This window comes from Ranitomeya variabilis, chromosome 3 (assembly GCF_051348905.1).
Source record: "Ranitomeya variabilis isolate aRanVar5 chromosome 3, aRanVar5.hap1, whole genome shotgun sequence".
Classification (NCBI taxonomy): Eukaryota; Metazoa; Chordata; class Amphibia; order Anura; family Dendrobatidae; genus Ranitomeya; species Ranitomeya variabilis.
Genome location: NC_135234.1, coordinates 292,455,783 through 292,470,282, shown reverse-complemented (window position 1 = coordinate 292,470,282; position 14,500 = coordinate 292,455,783). Strand labels below are relative to the sequence as shown.

Below are 14,500 nucleotides of genomic sequence, written 5' to 3'. Positions count from 1 at the left end.
GGTTGCCAGTAGGGCCCGTATTCAGTGGTTGGACCTCTGCTGCAGCACCACGTTCGCTTGTGGTGGCTTCTGCGGCCTCTGGGCTCTGTGGCCTGGCTTGGTCTGCTTCAAATTGCACCAGTTCAGCGACCATTTGAGCCTTGGTCTTGCCCTGGGAGTTCAGGCCATGGTACGTGCATATCCCAACAAGAGCGTCCTTCTGCTGGGCGTACCAGGCTTCTCCTTTCGCAGCCATGGTTGCCAAATAAAAAATAGGACAGAAAAACGAAGAGAAAGGGAAGGGATAACTACCAGTACACACAATTGTCTCAGGACTAATAAACACTGAGTTTGTACTCCAAACTTATTTGCGCAGAGTTCTCGCAAGAACTTTGCAAGTTTTTAGTGAGAGGAATGATTGCTCAAACCAAATCACTAATGCTCTAAGATCCCACCGCCTTGCCACCAACTTGTCACGAATCCAGACCGCTGCCACGAATATGTCACAATTCACACCGTGACTGTCACCCCTACGTCACGGATCGGGGTGACTTTAGGCCAACAGACGGCTATCACATGTGCAGGGGGCTTATCTTAGTTATCCCTCCACTGCTACAATGTGATGAAAAAACACACACAAGGCTATTGACCTCTTAGTTTACAGCAGGGGCTTATTTTAGGTATCCCACTGCTCTTCAATATACCACGAACTGCAGGGATTTATGTATATCCCGCTTACAGTTCCACTTGAAACCTGCAGCTCTCTGGCGCCCCCCTTACCCTCAGGTCAGATTAGGTACTGCACCTAGGATAATTAGTCGCAAGAAAGGCTGCCTGCTATGTACTGGCTATTGGGCACGCTGCAGTGAGGCGATATAAATACTCCCACTCAGGCAGGAACAATAATTATCAACGCCGCAGTCGCTACAACGACACCCAAAGGCCCGCACACGGGATGCTGCCACCAGCTTCGATTAAACGGGTCCGAAGCTAACCCAAAACAGTAGCGTAATTCCCTTCAGAAGGCTTAAGGTACATTTTAGAGCATAAAGAACGGATCTAGTATTAAATATTATACCCCATTAAAGTTTAGGCAGTGTTTATAGAAAAATATTACAAGGTTGTTACAAAAAGAGACAATTGCAAATATGTACAGAGGTAATTATAAAAATAACAGAGGTTAAATGAGAAATAACACTTACATGTGTTCAGATCATTTGAGGCAACCAGGCTAGTGGAGTTCCCATATGTCCCAATGCATCAGGACTCTGGTTGGGAACAGCTCTTCAAATCAGACTCACATAGGCTCCATCAGACAGGCTTCAGCAGACAGACTCCAGGCTGGGGTGAGGGTAGAAACTTATAAAGTGTAGCTCGGTGACATCACCAAAAGGGCTGGCTCCCCAGACCCTCCTATTTCTTCAGTCTTAGTGAATTTTACACAAGTTTGTCTAATGCCTGTATCTCCGCTACAGAACATGTCAGAATCATAACACACCCAGCATTCATCTTGTATTAAGATTTGCTCTCTATAGATACTAAATTCAGGCTTTCAGTTCCAGAGAAATCCAAACTCTGTCCCTGTTGGACCTGGAAGCTCCTGCTTACAGTGATGGATAGAGGCGCCGATGGACTTTAGCAATATGTACCCATTATTTTCCTAGCCTAAATCGTTTGTTCAATATCTTGCAATATTAGGACAAAGGACCGCATGTTTTAAAAGGGAGATCAGACCAGTTTCTGCTAGCACAACTGCAGCTATGCCAGTCGTAAATACCTTTCTTCAATAAAACTCCCCCACATACATTGACAAGGCAAGCTCTTGGCTGAGTGAAAGGGAAGGGGGGTTTTAGCCCACAGCCTGGGCTAACAGGAGAAACTAAACTTATATTGTGTGTCATACTACATCGTGACAGTCACTGCCTCATACTGTTCTATCCATTGTCCTTTTTTGCAATTAGTGCAGCCTGCTGCACATTTTTTCAAATATTTCCTATTAGTGGCTTTCCATCCGCATCCAGCTAAATTGTGGAAAAACACTATATAGGATTACATAGAGGAGCTTTTTTTGGCCTTGCAGCACCGTTTACAGCTGTCTGCACGGTCTCTGTGTGAGTGCACATAGCTCTGTAGTCTGTCTGCAGCCACAGCCAGTTGTAGTCAGATCAGCGTGCATCACTGCCCCATACTGTTCAATCCATTGTCCTTTTTTGCAATTAGTGCAGCCTGCTGAAAATTTTTTCAAATATTTCCTATTAGTGGCTTTCCATCCGTATCCAGCTAAATTGTGGAAAAACACTACATAGGATTACATAGAGAAGCTTTTTTTGGCCTTGCAGCATCGTTTACGGCTGTCTGCACGGTCTCTGTGTGAGTGCACATCGCTCTGTAGTCTGTCCGCAGCTACAGCCGGTTGTAGTCAGCTCAGGGTGCGTCACTGCCTCATACCGTTCCATTGTCTGTTTCTCAATTAGTCCAGCCTGCTGCACATTTTTTCCAATTTTTCCTGTTAGTGACTTTCCCTCCGTATCTTGCTAGATTGTGGAAAAACACTATATAGGATTACATAGAGGAGATTGTTTTGGCCTTGCAGCGCCGATCACGGCTGTCTGCATGGTCTGTGTGTGAGTGCAGCTCACTCTGTAGTCAGTTCTGCCAAACAACAAAAAAAATAATAAAGTTCACTAAACACACCACTTTACAGTTGTGTAGGCCACATTAGCTCATATTAAAATCTAGTCCACACTTTAGAAAATTAGTGTTTCTTATACCTGTTAGGAGCTGTTCTAGAATAAGCACACTAAGCCCTTAGTACTTTTCTGCTTATCTTTATCAGTCAACCAAGATGAAGAAGGCAGGGAGTAAGGCACGTGGGTGTGGGCTTGGAGCAGGGAGAGGACCTGGGGATTCTGTGCCTGCTGCGGGCACCAGTGACTCATCATCACCCAGTTTCAGCAGGGAACAGTCCTTCATGCGCAGCTTTGTAGGAGATCGCTGTACACCGCTGCTGCGTGAAGAACAAATTGAAGCCGTTGTCGGATGGATGGCAGCTAAGGCATCGACTTCAATTAGTGCCACATCCTCTCAGGCACAGAGCGCTGGAGAGCACCCATCTGTCTCTTCACCACCTGCCAAATTGCCCAGGCAGTCAGAGAGCCCAGGACAGGAGCCATCTCTACTTCTGTTCTCTGAATCTCTTGGCATGGAAAGAGGGGGCCAGCCAAGCAGCATTGGAGAAATGGAAGAAGAGGCAGTATGCAGTGATGCCCAACAGCTTTGTCTCTCAGACTCTGAAGAGACGGGTGGGCCAGTGCCTCCGGTCAGCACACCTCAGTATGCATCTGATGATGATACTCAGGTGCCACTTTCAGGTGCGTACTGTGCTGCCGAGACAACCCAGGAGAAGCAGTTGGTGGAAAAGGGTAGTGTAGATGATGAGGTCCTTGACCCATCATGGCGTGACGTACAGGAAGGTGGTGGGAGCAGCTCTGAGGAAGAGATTCCCCAAAGAGCCCAAAGAGGGAGAGGGAGGGGGAAGACTGCGGAGCCTGTAGCCTCCACTTTGGCACCCGTTAGGAGCATGCCTCTTCCAAAAGCCAAAACGGGCTTGGTCCTTTTTTGACACAGTTGCAGATGACATTTGCCTTGTCAAATGCAAGGTGTGTCATCACAAAGTCAAAAGAGGGAGAAATTTCAGCAACTTCAATACCACAAATATGTGGAAATATGTGCGGACCAAGCACGTGGTGGAATTACAAAAACACACTGAAGACCTAGGCCAACCTACAGCGGCACCTACCACCTCTTCAGCTCGTGTTGTTGCCTCTTCCTCCAGCTCGCACACAGCTGGTTCGGCTTCCTCACAGGATCGCCATGGAAGAACCTCTGGCACTGTTGTCCACAGACCCAGTGTAATTCCACCCACAGCACCACGTTCCCAGTCATCCTCACACTCCCAGCCCAGTCTACAGCCATCGGTTGCACAGGCATGGGAGAAAAGGTGGACATTCTCGGAAAACCACCCCCCCGAGCACAGGCTCTGAATGCAGGCATTGCAAAAATACTGTCCCTTGAAATGCTGTCATTCAGGCTGGTGGAGACTCGCAGCTTCCGTAACTTGATGGCATTGGCAGTCCCACAATACAATGTGCCCAACCGCTTTTATTTCAGCAGGCAAGCCGTCTCTGCCCTGCACAAGCATGTGGAGGGACACATAAAACACGTGCTACTGAACGCCGTCAGTAGCAAGGTCCACCTCACCACTGATGCGTGAGGTCACCATGGACAGGGGCTATACCTTTCCCTCACTGCCCATTGGGTTAATGTTGTTGAGCCAGGTACAGATCGTGCGAGTGGCGCAGGACGTGTTCTGCCAACTCCAAGGATTGCAGGAATCCAGTGTGTACGCATTGACTCCTCCTCATACACAAGTTCCTCAGAATCATCGCTGCAGGAGCCGTCACAGTCCACCTCCACATGGACCAGTGAACGTTTACCTGTTACGATCGATATGAGCACAGCTGTGGCCAAACGTCAACAGGCCGTCTTGAAATTAATTTCTTTGGGGAATCGAAGCCACACAGCGCAGGAGCTCTGGAATGCCATCAAGCAGGAGAGCGACGTGTGGTTTGTGCCAGCGAATCTCCAGCCAGGCATGGTAGTGTGTGACAGTGGCCGAAATCTGTCCACCATTAACACCTGAGGATACAGTAGCGGATAGAGCCCGGGTCGTGATCGAGATCCTGTAAAAAGGCTCAAGTTACCTGTCATACGGGTTACTGTCCTACCAACCTGGGGGACAGAGAGAATATGAGGACCTTGTGTGAGGCCTTAGGAAGCAAGGAACTACAACATAGCGCTAGAAGGAAGGCTTCCAACCACCTGGTTAGGGGGATTCCTGAGTCACTTCCAAGCCGGCCGGACCATGCCAGTGATCTCCACAAGGTCCGCCTAGAGTGTGCTCATTTGCGGCGTTCCAGCATGGCAAGATCGCGCATTGAAGCTCTGCAGCGCCGATTCCGCCTTCTGTAACATCGCATCATATGTGACCAACCCACCAGGTGGAATTCCATCTTACATATGTTGGAGCGGTTGTGTGAGCAGCAGCCAGCAGTAATGGAGTTCCAGCTGCATCAGGCGCAAAGAAGTCGCACTCCGCGCCGTTCAGACTTCACAACCACTGAGTGGGCCACTATGAAGGATGTCTGCCAGGTTTTGCGTTCCTTCGATGATTCCACGCAGATGGCGAGTGCAGATGATGCACTAGTCAGCATGACTGTCCCCCTTATCTGCCTGCTTCAACAAACACTGCAAGCGCTAAGGGATGATGTTGTGGAAGAGGTGGAGGATGAGGAGTCACCAATTCCATCAGTTTCTGGACAGTCAGTGCTACGTGGTTCCTCACAAAGGCCTAGGCAGGGGTCACTTTGTGAGGAGGATGAGGAGTAGTCAATGGGGGAGGAAGACATCGGTCCAGAGGAGGGAGTTACACAATTCTCCAATAGTCAGTGTGTAGAGCGAGGGTGGGGTGATGCAGAGCAGGCAGAGATCACGCCTCAAGCAGGGGACAGCGTTTCTTGGCCAGTTGGCAGTCTGCAGCACATGGTTGATTACATGCTGCAGTGCCTGAGAAACGACCGCTGCATCGCCCACATTCTCAACACGGCTGATTATTGGGTGTACACCCTTCTAGATCCTCGCTACTGGGACAACTTACAAAGCCTCATAACACCGTTGAACCGGGAGCATAAAATGCGGGAGTACCAAGACACACTGGTGACTTCCATCATCTTCTCCAGTCCAACTGAGAGCAGTGCTGCTAGTGCTTTACAAAGCAGCTCAGTGCGTCGGGGCAGGGTAGGAAGCTCTGCACAAAGAGGGAGCAGAAGCAGTGCCTCAGCACAAGGCAAGACCAGTATGGCCCAAGTGTGGCAGTTTTGTGTGCCCGCCACAAATGTCTACACTATCACAGGCGGTTCCAGTCAGCAGGAGGCAACGTTTCCATCAGATGGTGACAGACTACATGTCTTACCCTCTTACTGTACTCCCAGACGGCTCTTCCCCCTTCAAGTTTTGGGTCTCTAAGCTGGATACATGGCCAGAGCTAAGCTGCATTGGAGGTGCTGGCTTGCCCTGCTGCTAGTGTATTATCGGAACGCGTCTTTAGTGCCGCAGGTGGTGTACTAACAGACCGTCGCTTGCGACTATCCTCTGATAACGTTGACTGGCTTACTTTCCTGAAAATGAACAAGGCCTGGATCTCGCAGGAATTTGCCACTCCTCTTCCAGATTAAATAATTGGTTGGCTACAGTATCCATGTCTCCTGTTGCGTTCATGTTTCTACCACCTGAACTGTAATCCCTGGGCTCCAACACCGCCAGTTGATGCTCAGAAGTGCCGTCTGCACAGTCAAAACACATGATCCAGTGTTATTGGGTTTCAGTAACGTCAGCTGATCCCCAGCTGTGTATCTGGCAATATGTCCTGCGACTGCCACGTTGACACAACTGAAATTTAAGGGAACCTGTCCCCCCCCCAGGCGTTTGTTACTGAAAGAACCACCTTGTGCAGCTGTAATGCTGCACAAGGAAAAGGTAGCTCTTTTAGTTTTGCTCCTTGCACACGCTGAACTTAACACTTATAAAATGTGTCCCCTGATACCGTAAAACCGTCCCGGAGGTGGAACATCCTTCGTAATGGGGCACATCACAGGTGTCATCCCTACCCCCTTGGCACCGTGCGCCGCCTCCTTAGCGTTGTTTGAGTCTGTCCCATAGCCTGCGCTATTTTGTTCAACCTTGGCCATGCGCAGTTTGCGCTGCCCGTCTTCTGACATAATTTGGTGTCAGGCGGACTGGGCCTGTGCGGCCGCGCTGCCCGAGATCCCACCTTGCAGTCTCTTCTCATTTAATCATACTGCGGGCCTGGGATCCATGGGCATGCGCAGTGCATATCTTCACCTCAGGCTCTCACTTATCTCCCTCCGCCTTTTTCAGACTGTGCGCCGTCAGCTGATCCCTACTAGCATGCCACGGCCGTGACGCAGCACAGTCTGAAGAATCCAAAAGGAGATGAGTGAGAGGCGAAGATATGCACTGCGCATGCCCATGGATCCCAGGCCCGCAGTGTGATTACATTAGACGACACTGCAAGGCAGGATCTCGGGCAGCGCGGCCGCACAGGCGCAGCCAGCCTGACAACAAATGATGTCAGAAGACGGGCAGCGGTAACTGCGCATGGCCAAGGTTGAACATAACAGTGCAGGCTCTGGGACAGATTCAAACAACGCTGAGGAGGCGGCGCACGGCGCCAAGGGGGCAGGAATAGCGGCTGTGCTGCGTCCCATTACGAAGGAAAGTCCCACCACCGGGATGGTTTCACTGTATCAGGGGACACATTTTATAAGTGTTTAGTTCTGCGTTTGCAAGGAGCATAATTAAAAGAGCCACCTTTTCCTTTTGCAGCATTAGTGTTGCACAAGTTGGCTCTTTCAGCTATAAACGCCTGGAGGGGGTTAAAGGTTACCTTTCAACTTGCTCCAATTAGGCCTCAGTCTACACTCTGCTCCTCCTGCTTTCCCTGGACTTCAACACCGCCAGTTGCTGCCCGGAAGTGCTGTCTCCACAGTCAACACTTGCTGCCGTGTTATTGGGGTTCAGTAACGCCAGCTGCTCCCCTGCTGTGTTGCGGCAATAACTCTAGCCTGCTCCTCCTGCTATCCCTTGGCTTCAACACCACTAGTTGCTGCCCGGAAGTGCTGTCTGCACAGTCAACACTTGCTGCCATGTTATTGGGGTTCAGTAACGCCAGCTGCTCCCCTGCTGTGTTGAGGCAATAACTCTAGCCTGCTCCTCCTGCTATCCCTGGGCTCTAACACCACCAGTTGGTGCTCGGAAGTGCTGGCTGCACAGAGAAAAACACTCGCCACTGTGTCAGTGGGGTTCAGTAATGCCAGCTGTTCCATATCTCCCAACTTTTGAAGATCGGAAAGAGGGACAAAGTTTGCGGTACGCAACGCGCGCCGAGGCAAATTTTAGACCACGCCTCTGACCACACCCATTCATAATTAGTCACACCCATATCCACGTCCCAACCACACCCATTTAGCACCGCTGATCACACTGTTTCATATACAATAATTATAAACAAAAAAATATGGCCACACAGTGCTCCATACTGTATAATGGCCACATATGATGCTTCATACTGTATGATGACCACACATGATGCTCCATACTGTATAATGGCCACACATGATGCTCCATACTGTATAATGACCACACATGATGCTCCATACTGTATAATGACCGCACATGATGCTCCATACTGTATAATGACCACACATGATGCTCCATTCTGTATAGTGACCGCACATGATGCTCTCTGTATAGAGGGCGGTCCTCACTAGGTTAGCTCACCCAGGGGAGGCTCGTCACCACGATTGAGTGGGTTCACCCTTGGAGTTTCGCAAGTTGTCACAGCTATTTTGCAATCTGATGTCTTAGGAGAAATCCACATTTTTCTTAATATATTAATGAGCTGTTATGATCTATCGACTGTACCAGGGTCGGCTCCAGGTTTTCGTGGGCCCATGGGCAAAAGAGTCTCAGTGGACCCCTTTAACACATACCACAATTCATGATGCACAGATACGGCAGAGAAATATACCGTATATACTTGTGTATAAGCTGACCCAAGTATAAACCGAGGCACCTAATTTTGCCTCGAAAAACTGGGAAAACGTATTGACTCGAGTATAAGCCGGGTATGCATGGTTCCTCATCCCCATCCTGGTATGCATGGCTCCTTATTCCCATCCTTGTCTGCATGGCTCCTCATCCCCATCCTGGTATGCATGGCTCCGTATTCCCATCCTTGTCTGCATGGCTCCTTATTCTCATCCTTGTCTGCATGGCTACTTATTCCCATCAATGTCTGCATGGCTACTTATCCCCCATCCTTGTCTGCATGGCTCCTTATTCCCATCCTTGTCTGCATGGCTCCTTATTCCCATCCTTGTCTGCATGGCTCCTTATTCCCATCCTTGTCTGCATGGCTCCTATTTCCATCCTTGTCTGCATGGCTCCTTATTCCCATCCTTGTCTGCATGGCTAATATTTCCATCCTTGTCTGCATGGCTCCTTATTCCCATCCTTGTCTGCATGGCTGCTTATCCCCATCCTTGTATGCATGGCTCCTAATCCCCCATCCTTGTGTGCATGGCTTATTCCCATCCTTGTCTGCATGGCTCCTTATCCTCATCTTTGCATGCATTGCTCCTTATTCCCATCCATGTATGCATGGCTCCTTATTCCCATCCTTGTCTGCATGGTTCCTCATCCCCATCCTTGTATGTATGGCCCCCATGAGAAAAGCATAAAAAAAAAACATCCTACTTACCTTCCCTTCGCGCCCTTGCAGCATCTCGTTCCGGAGCCAGCAGCTCTTGCGGCCGAGCGATCACGTGTCACCGCTCATGAAGGTAATGAATATTAACCTCTCTCCACAGCTATAGGAGTGGAAAGAGGTGAATATTCATTACCGTAATGAGCGTTCACCCGTTATAGCCTGGCAGCTGCTTTGAAGCCGGCGACTGCTGCTGACACTGTGTTCGCGCTATAGGAATTATGAATGTTCACTGCAAATGCAGTGAATATTCATTTCTTTTTAGCAGAGTATATAGAGAAAGTAGTGGGCACCACAAACATGGGTAAGTCAGGGATCAACCATATGCATATAAAGCAGAACAATCAGACAACCAAAAAAGAAAGATATGCATAACACTGGGATCAACCATCAAAAGGTAACAACTTTATTTATTCAAAAAGCCACATCAAAACAAGACATACATTTAAAAACATTTTAAAAACCCCCAATAAGGACAGCACACGGCTGATAAGCTACATGCTACCCCCCAGATAAATGGAAATAATTGCCACTAAGCACCAAACTATGTGTAATATATCAATGAAAAAATAATGTACATGTATACATATTCGAGCATGTACCCTAATGTATACTCGTCCACCACCAGCAATGCTCTATAGGCATCGAGCAATATCCATAAGGAAGATACATAGGTTAGGCTTAAGTTGTACCACTTACTAAACCTTATCAATTCTAATAGAAGCAATCACAAAATACAAGATGCAGCCCAAGCACCTAGGACTGGAATATACATGTTAGATCAAGGTATGCCCCATAGAGAAGATTACCCAATTACAAAGGAGACATATCACCAGGAATCGGAGGCGAAGCAGATGAAAAGCTCCAAGAAGCCTAAAGTGCAAAGGGTACCAGGTAGGGATGCAAAAGTTCAATATAAGGTGCTAGTGCTGGGGGGGAGAAAATAGAGCCCCATGCGTATCGACGCTACGAGAGCGTCTTCCTCAGGGGAAATGTAGGGTAAGGGCCCCTTCACACTGTGCAATCAAAGTCTGAACGAGCGTTCGATTTGTGACGTTTATCCGTCCTCGTTCCGAGGTTGCAAAGTGTGACATGGCGTTACGATTTGCGACGCAGCCCAGCATCGTACGATGTGAAAGAAAGAGCAGAACTTTCTTTCGTCGTAAATGTCTCGCTGTGGCGGTCGAAATCGTAGTATGTGACGGCGGTCATACAAGCTCGTAATGCGACTACGTGGGTTGGGCTTCCGCATACCTGTCTCCTGATTGGGCGTGACGTTTTAGCACGCCCATGCTGGTAATACGTCACGCTCGGAGTCGTAGGACTATGGCGGTGTGAAGGGTAGCGTACGATTGCGACGCGTGACGTTCACATCGCAACTACGTCAGAAAAAGCGTTAACATCGTAGAGTGTGACCGCTGGCTACGAGCTCGTACTGCGATGTCGAATATGACGCAAATGCGTCGTAATCGTAGCAGAATCGACCAGTGTGAAGGGGCCCTAAGCATCCTGAGCTTGTTTTAATGTAGCCAGATAATAAGGTATAATAAACCTCACCTGTGGGCGTGCAATGGCGTGCAGTAATCTGGAGACATATACAGACCGGCATACACTTTCGGTTCACCAGATGGACCCCACCGCACCTGAGCAGTGGGCAACCACTGCTGTGTTCCCGAGGCTGCAAAGTAATGCACGCAGTCCCGGATTGAAAGTAACCATAGAAGCAATGATGCTAGCTTAGTTAGAAGAAGCGCCTGTGCAGATAAAGTAGGCAAAGAGAAGACTCTCAAACATCAAAGGGCCAGACAGTAAGCACCTGCGCAACGCAATGAACTTGCCACATGAGTCCATATATAACAAAGGCGCATATACCGCAAGTTGATCCCCCGCAGTTATGCAGTAGATAGCTGCTGCTGTGTTGCCAAGGCTGCAAAGTAATACACGCCATCCCGGTTTGGAGGTTGCCATAGGGACGGTGACGCAGAACTAGTTAAAAGGAGCGCCTGCGCAGATGAAGCAGGCAAAACGGAGACTCCCAGACATCAAAAGACCAAACAATAAGCGCCTGCGCAGTGCAGTTAACTTGCTGCGTGAATACATATATATCAAGGCACATATATCACAGATAGATAAGATTGGGGAATGCAAGCCAAAGCACCATTATTTGAAGAAAAGCACATTATTTGAAGAAGAGCACACAAAACGGTGTACTTAGAAATCGGGCAAAAAGGATTTAAAGGAATATTCATCCTGCCCTTACTAAATATGGAGGTAAAGGGCGCAGTCCCGACTTACGGGTTACAGTACATATGACAACTCCAAATAAAACAGAGGCTACGCCCATGCAAATGTACCAAGCAATAAGAGACAGACTCCCATCAAATAGGAGGCCTCAAAAAAGAATATATAAACGCCTGCGCGGTACGACAAAATCACTCAGTGAATGCACATACGAACCAATGTGTTTAGACTATGAGCAAGAAAGTAATTCCTACTATAATATAGACATCTGCGCGGTGCGACAGGTCCGCCCAGTAAGTGCATATGCAAGACAATGCTTGAGCGCACACAGTATTGAACTAAGATGGTATACCCATTAAGGGTTAGTATCGAGAAGAGACGTGATATATGAAACAATACAAGAACGCACTCAGTATTGAACTAAGTTGGTATACCCATTAAGGGTTAGTATCAAGAAGAAACATGATAGGTACGTGATAGACTTCCCATGATGTACATGTATTATTTATTTCCCCAAAGAGAATATATATAACAGAAGTCCTATAAGCCACCAACAAAACACAAACAAACAAAGATGCCCAATATAAAGCATAGCCGGCAGTGGACGTGGATCTGCAATGAACAAGGTGAACAATCAATCACAGAATGACCGAAGCCGATGTTCCAGTGAATGAGAGACCGTTCTGGGGGTCCATAGTGTTTCTTCATCTCCCACCTAAGGATGAAAAAATGTCCAAAAGATCTAAAGTGGGATACAAAAACACAAAGGTAAGTACTAGTAAAGGAGGGAAGGGGAAGGAAAAACGGGCAGAGAGGCAAAAAGAGAAGCCTAATTCCTCATGTTTGCTTATAAAAGCCCGTATATAAAAGTTCCTCATTTATGCCCGCTGGAGCCAGGGTATTAAGATTATAGATCCACTTAGACTCCTTCCTTAGGAGTTTGGGTACTATACTGCCACCCCTAATGTCCATTTTGACCCCCTCCAGACCCATGACCCTTAACCCCCTTGGTGACCCCCCATGATGGTACAAAAAATGCGCGGCCACCGAAGACAGCTTCTTACCTTTCTCCGAATCCTTCCTAGCCGTATTGATGCTGGACAGATGCTGTTGGGTCTGGCGTCTCAGCTCCTACATAGTGTAACCAACATAGAGCTTCGGACAGCTACAAATCAAAGCATAAACAAGGTTCTTAAAATGGCAATTAAAATAACCAGGCACCTGGATCCTCCGTGGGCTGCAGGGAAAAAATATCCCACTGTCAGCTATTACATAGCTGCAAATGTTGCACCTACCACAAGGATAGGATCCGTAGATGTTACTACCAGTCCCCATCCTGGTAGTTGTGCGTCTGAAATGGCTTGACACAAGCTCATCCCTAAGATTACGGGACCTCCTAGCCACCATCCTGGGGGTGTCAGATAGCCACGGTGAGAGTTTGGGCTCCATCAGCAAAATGTCACAGTTCTTTTTTAAAATAGTATACACATCATTCCCAGCATTATCACCTTATATTGAACTTTTGCATCCCTACCTGGTTGGTACCCTTTGCACTTTAGGCTTCTTGGAGCTTTTCATCTGCTTCGCCTCCGATTCCTAGGTGATATGTCTCCTTTGTAATTGGGTAATCTTCTCTATGGGGCATACCTTGATCTAACATGTATATTCTAGTCCTAGGTGCTTGGGCGGCATCTTGTATTTTGTGATTGCTTCCATTAGAATTGATAAGGTTTAGTAAGTGGTACAACTTAAGCCTAACCTATGTATCTTCCTTATGGATATTGCTCGATGCCTATAGAGCATTGCTGGTGGTGGACGAGTATACATTAGTGTACATGCTCGAATATGTATAACATGTACATTATTTTTTCGTTGATATATTACACATAGTTTAGTGCTTAGTGGCAATTATTTCCATTTATCTGGGGGGTAGCATGTAACTTATCAGCCATGTGCTGTCCTTATTGTTTTTTTTTTAAATGTTTTTAAATGTATGTCTTGTTTTGATGTGGCTTTTTGTATAAATAAAGTTGTTACCTTTTGATGGTTGATCCCAGTGTTATGCATATCTTTCTTTTTTGGTTGTCTGATTCTTTTTAGCAGAGGGCACAGGCTGTAGCCGCAGCATCCGGCTTCTGCCTCCTGTCACCCGCTGCTCCGTCACTCCCCTTCCCCTGCCATCTTCTTGGACAATAACGCGTGTATAAGCCGAGGGGGGCATTTTCAGCAAAAAAAAAACGTACTGAAAAACTCAGCTTATACACAAGTATACACGGTAGGTATAGTACAATGCCAAATATTTTACTTACTTCTTACATTACATGAGAAATATCTATTGTAAATTCTACAGTAGCTCAGAAACCAGGTAGTATAGTCCTCCATACAGTATTATGGGCATCACATAGTACTCCATATAGAATAATGAGCCCCATATGTTGCTAAAAACAGAATGAGCACCATATATTGCTCCATACAGTATTATGAGCACCACATAGTGCTACATACAGAATAATGGACCCCATATAATGCTCCTTACAGTATAAGAGCTGTTCGGCTCCACAGCTGCCCAACAAACAGGCTCTCCGACTGTCACACAGCTGCGACACATGCAGCTGCAGAGCCGAACAGCTGATCATCAAGAGCAATCCTGGTGCTGGGTTACCTCTGCAGCTTATTTGGTAAGTGCTATAGCTTGCAGAATATAGATTAGAAAAAACAGCCGCACTCAAAGTGTAAGTTTTCATAATGCGTAACAAAAGTCAGATATTTATTTGAGTCACCACAGAAGTAGAAAAAGTGTCAAGGTAACGTTTCGACCCCGTAATGGGTCTTCATCAAACCACACTTTAAAGAGATAAGAGTAAGGAAAGGAGG

At 47.5% G+C, this 14,500-nt stretch overlaps 1 protein-coding gene across 3 annotated transcripts in view; it reads left to right on the top strand.

Annotated features, from left to right (window-relative positions):
- The window catches only part of HIVEP3 (HIVEP zinc finger 3), a 1,468,651-nt gene that overhangs the window by 1,079,233 nt on the left and 374,918 nt on the right, over positions 1-14,500 (top strand). The gene's annotated exons all lie outside the window — the stretch shown is intronic.